Here is a 6,000-nt window from a genome sequence, read left to right on the forward strand (position 1 = left end):
GGCGTGAGAGCCTGATGAGCCGGTGGAGACCTCCCCGGTTGCCTCGGTCGAGGCACGCAACCTGTTCACCCAGCTGAGGCAGGTGAACCCGTCGATCCCACTGAGGCAGGGGAACCCGTCGAGCCAGCTGAGGCAGGGGAACCCGTCGAGAAATGAAAATCCGACAAACCAGCTGAGGCCTCCCAGGTTGCACCGGTTCTGTTACCCGGACCCGACATCTTCAACACAACAAAAACACTCCCTGATGCTTCCCTTTGGTGAGGTGTCATTCTGCAATATGTGCACTGGGAGTTGGGAAGCAAGTTCAGGGAGTGAATACATTTAATGAATAAACAAAATATACCAAGAACAATGCACAGACATGAAACAGAAACAACGACACATTGGGAAGGAACCAAAGGGAGTGACATATATAGGGCAGATAATCAAGGAGGTGATTGAGTCCAGGTGAGTGTCATTATGCGCAGATGCGCGTAACGATGGTGACAGGTGTGCGCCATAACAAGCAGCCTGGTGACCTAGAGGCCAGAGAGGGAGCACACGTGACCAAAGCAGTTTGGGGAAATGAAGAAAGAAAAAAGATAGAAGATTAGGGAAATTAAGAAAGCCAGCAGAGGGAAATATAGTGCCTTCAGAAAGTATTCACACCCCTTGACTTTTTCATCATTCTGTTGTGTTACAGCCTGAATTTGTTTTGCCACTGGCCTGCACACAATACCCCATAATGTCAAAGCGGAATTATTTGTACAAATTAATTTAAAATGAAAAGCTGAAATGTCTTTGTTAAAACATTATTCAAATACTTTGTTATGGCAAGCCTAAATAAGTTCAGGAGTAAAAATGTGCTTAACAAGTCACATCATAATGGTAGATAGGTAAACATAAAAATAAAATCAATTAAAATCCAGACATTGAATATCCCTTTGAGCATGGTGAAGTGTTTAATTACACTTTGGATGGTGTATCAATACACCCAGTCACTACAAAGATACAGGCGTCCTTCCTAACTCAGTTGCCGGAGAGGAATGAAACCGTTCAGGGATTTCACCATGAGGCCAATGGTGACTTTAAAAGAGTTACAGAGTTTAATGGCTGTGATAGGAGAAAACTGAGGTTACTCCACAATATTAACCTAATTGACAGAGTGAAAGGAAGGAAGCCTGTACAGAATAAACATATTCCAAAACATGCATCCTGTTTGCAACAAGGCACTAAAGTAATACTGCAAAAAATGTGGCAAAGCAATTCAGTTTTTGCCCTGAATACAAAGGGTTATTTGGTATTTTATTAGGATCCCCATTAGCTGTTACAAAAGCAGCAGCTACTCTTCCTGGGGTCCACACAAAACATAAAAATTACATAATACAGAACATTAATAGACAAGAACAGCTCAAGGACAGAACTATATCAATTTAAAAAAGGCACACATAGTCTACATATCAATGCATACACACAACCTATCTAGATCAAATAGGGGAGAGGTGTTGTGGTGTGAAGTGTTGCTTTATCTGTTTTTTGAAACCAGGTTTGCTGTTCATTTGAGCAATATGAGATGGGCGTTCCATGCAATAATGGCTCTATATAATACTGTAAGCTTTCTTGAATTTGTTCTGGATTTAGGGACTGTGACTAGACCTCTGGTGGGGTAAGTGTGTGTGTCAGAGCTGTGTGTAAGTTGACTCTGCAAACTATTTAGACATTTCAACACATTGTTTCTTATCAAAATAACAAGTGATACAGTCAGTCTCTCTTCAACTCTCAGCCAAGAGAGACTGTTATTCATAGTATTTATATCAGCCCTCTGATTACAATGAAGAGCAAGACGTGCCACTCTGTTCTGGGCCAGCTGCAGCTTAACTAGGTCAGCACTCAACCACACAACTGGACATTAGTCAAGATAAGACAAAACTGGAGACTGCAGGACTTGCTTTTTGGAGTGTGGTGTCAAAAAAGCAGAGCATCTCTTTATTACAGACAGACCTCTCCCCATCTTTACAACCATTGAATCTATATGTTTTGACCATGACCGTTTACAATCTAAGGTAACACCAAGTAATTGAGTCTCCTCAACTTGTTCAACAGCCACACCATTCATTTCCAGATTCAGCTGAGATCTAGAACTTACGGGAATCATTTGTACCAAATACAATGATCTTAGTTTTAGAGATGTTCATGACCAGTTTAATAATGGCCACCCATTCCAAAACAGACTGCAACTATTTGTTAAGGGTTTCAGTGACTTCATCACCTGTGGTTGCTGGTGCGTATATGATTGAATCATCAGCATACATGGACACACATGTTTTGTATAATGGCAGTGGCAGGTCATTGGTGAAAATAGAAAATAGATAGATAGCTTTGAATCCACAATACGGCAGAGGTTGAAATGCCATAATACATACGTTTTCTCAACAACAGGTTATGGTCAATAAGATCAAACGCTGCACTGAAATCTAACAGTACAGCTCCCACAATCTTCTTCTGATCAATCTATTTCAACCAATCATCAGTCAATTGTGTGTTGAGTGCCCCTCTATAAGCATGCTGAAAGTCTGTTTTTAATTTGTTTAGAGAAGTAGCATTGTATTTGGTCAAACACCAGTAAAGGCCGCTTTACCACTCTTGGGTAGCGGAATGACTTTGGCTTCCCTCCAGGACTGAGGACAAAGACTTTCCTCCAGGCTGAGATTAAAGATATGACAGATAGGAGTGGCTATAGAGTCAGCTACCATCCTCAGTAGCTTTCCATCTAAGTTGTCAATGCCATGAAGTTTGTGATTATTGATCGATAACAAAAAAAAATCCACCTCTCTCACACTAAACTTGCAATGCTTGTCTTTCATTATTAGCTTTTTTATGCATGAGTATGATGGCTCACTGTTCGTTGTTGGCATTTCCTGCCTAAGTTTGCCCACTTTGCCAATGAAGTAGTCATTCAAATAATTGGCAACATCAAATGGTTTTATGATGAATAAGCCATCTGATCAATGGTGGAAAAAGTACCCAATAGTAATGCTTGAGTAAAGTAAAGATACCTTAATAGAAAATGACTCAAGTAAAAGTGAAAGTCACCCAGTAAGAAACTACATGAGTAAAAGTCTAAAAGTATTTGTTTTTACAAATACTTGAGTATCAAAAGTAAATGTAATTGCTAAAATATACTTAAGTATCAAAATTAAAAGTAAAAGTGTAAATTATTTCAAATTCCTTATATTAACCAAATCAAACGGGACAAATTTCATGTTCTATTAATTTACAGATAGCCAGGGGCACACTCCAACATTCAGACATACTTTACAGATGAAGCATTTGTGTTTAGTGAGTCTGCCAGATCAGAGGCAGTAGGGATGACCATGGATGTTATCTTGATAAGTGAATCGGACCATTTTCCTTTCCTGCTAAGGATTGAAAATGTAACGAGTACTTTTGGGTGTCAGGGAAAATTAATTTAAAAGTACATTATTTTCTTTAGGAATGTAGTGAAGTAAAAGTAAAAGTTGTCAAAAATATGAATAATAAAGTAAAGTACAGATACCCCTCAAAACTTCTAAAGTAGTACTTTAAAGTATTTTTACTTAAATATGTTACACCACTGCATCTGATTCAATGAAAGATGGAGTTGAATGTGTCTTTCTGCCCATAATTTCATTTCAAGTACAACAAAGTTTTTTTTCCATAATTCCTTACAGTGGGTATAGAAAGTCACCACCCCCTTTCAAAATGTTTACATTTTGTTGCCTTACAGCCTAAAATAAAAACACAAAATCAGACTTTTTTTGTCTTTATTTACATACAGTAACCCACACTATCCAAGTGGAAAAATATATATAATTACAGCCATGCTTGAATTACAGCCATGAGTGTCTTTGATTATGTCTCTACTAACTTTGCACACCTAGACTGTCCAATATTTTCCCATTCTTCCTTGTAGAATTGTTCAAACTCAGTCAAATTGCATAGTGACCACTCATGGACTGCGCTCTTCAAGTCATTCCACAGATTCTCAATGGGAATTAGATCAAGGCTCTGACTAGGCCACTCAAGGACATTCTCCTTCTTGTCCTTCAGCCACTGTACGGTTGCTTTGGCGGTGTGCTTTGGGTCATTGTAATGTTGAAACATGACCCATCTTTCCATTTTCAACTTACTGGCAGAGGGCTGCAGGTTCTCCTCAAGAATATGTAGGTATTTTGCACTGTCCATTTTCCCTTTTATCCTGACAAGTGCTCCAGTCCCTGTGAAGAGAAACACCCCCACAACAGGATGCTGCAACCCCTGTACTTTACTGTAGGCATGGTGTTATTTGGGTGGAAAGATGTATTGGGTTTTTGCCAGACATATCATTTTGCATCCAGGCCAAAAAGTTCCATTTTGGTCTCATCTGACCACAGCACCTTTTGCCACTTGGCCTCGGAATCTATAATGTGCCTTTTGGCAAAGCTCAAATGAGACTTGATGTGGCTTTTTTGAGGAGTGGTTTTTTTCTTGCCACCCTCCCCTAGAGGCCAGATTTATGGAGCACTTGTGATATTGTGGTCACACACACATTGCCATTGTCTTTGCCATAAAGGCTTGAAGCTCCTTCAAAGTCACCAGTCGCCTGATCTGCCCATTGTGGATTCTTTGCTATGAATTGCACTACTAAGCAGTGGATTCCTCAATGAACAACTGCTTTTATTCTGAACTAATCAAAGTCACTACAATTGATCACAGATGGAAGGCAATTAGCTTGATTTGTGAACTGGAAGGTGGTTGGTTATACCTCAGCAAGTTTGCAATTGCAATTCTAAGGGGGGGGGGTTCACTTATCCAAATAGGGGATTTTACTATTTTAATATTAATAAAGATATTTTTTTCACTTGGTAATTGTGGGTTACTGTGTGTAAATAAAGTCGGAAAACGTATAATTTGATGTGTTTTCAATTCAGGCTGTAAGGTAACAAAAGGTGAACATTTTGAAAGGGAGTGGTGACTTTCTATACCCACTGTATATCATTGATCTTTGCTTCATAATACAGTTTTTTCTTCTTTTTGGTGAGTTTAGTCACATCATTTCTCAATATGCAGTAAGCCAGACTTATTATCCACTCCTTTTGCCTAATCTCTTTCAACCATACAGATTTTCAATTCCTCATCAATCCATGGAGCCTTAACAGTTCTAACAGTGAGTTTCTTAACAGGTGCATGTTTATCAATAATTGGAAGAAGCAATTTCATAAATGAATCAAGTGCAGCGTCTGGATGCTAATTATGAATCCCATCAGACCAACATATATTTTTAATATTATCCAGATAAGAGTCACAGCAAAATCTTTTGTATACACTATTTTAGGCCCAGCTTTTGTAACTTTGGCTTTCCTGGATATAGCCACTATATTGTGATCACTGCATCCAATGGGTACGGACACAGCTTTAGAACAAAGTTCTACAGTATTAGTAAAAATGTGATCAATACATTTGGATGATCTTGTTCCTGTAGTGTTTGTAAACACCCTGGTAAATTGATGAATAACCTGAACCAGATTACAGGCGTTGGTTAAAGTGAGAAGCTTCCTCTTGAGCAGACAGTTTGATGAAAACCAGTCAATATTCAGGTCCCCAAGAAAGTAGACCGCTCTGTTTACATCACATACACTATCAAGCATTTCACACATATTATTTAGATACTGACTGTTAGCACTTGGTGGTCTATAGCAACATCCCAAAAGAAAAGGCTTTAGATGTGCCAAGTGAACCTGCAACCACAATGTTTCAATAACACTTGACATAAGATCTTCTCTAAGCAATACAGGGATATGGCTCTGAATATATACAGCAACACCTCCCCCATAAGCATTTCTGTCTCTTCTATAGATGTTATATCCTTGTATTGCTACTGCTGAATCATCAAATACAGCAGAATTAGAATTATCCAAGTGAGTCTCAGAAATGAGTAATATTGTAAGGAACGACGCTGGGAGACGAGAAGCAAGTACAGGGAGTGAACATTTAATTAATAAA

The sequence above is a fragment of the Salvelinus sp. IW2-2015 genome, linkage group LG6.2 (assembly GCF_002910315.2).
Source record: "Salvelinus sp. IW2-2015 linkage group LG6.2, ASM291031v2, whole genome shotgun sequence".
NCBI lineage: Eukaryota > Metazoa > Chordata > Actinopteri > Salmoniformes > Salmonidae > Salvelinus > Salvelinus sp. IW2-2015.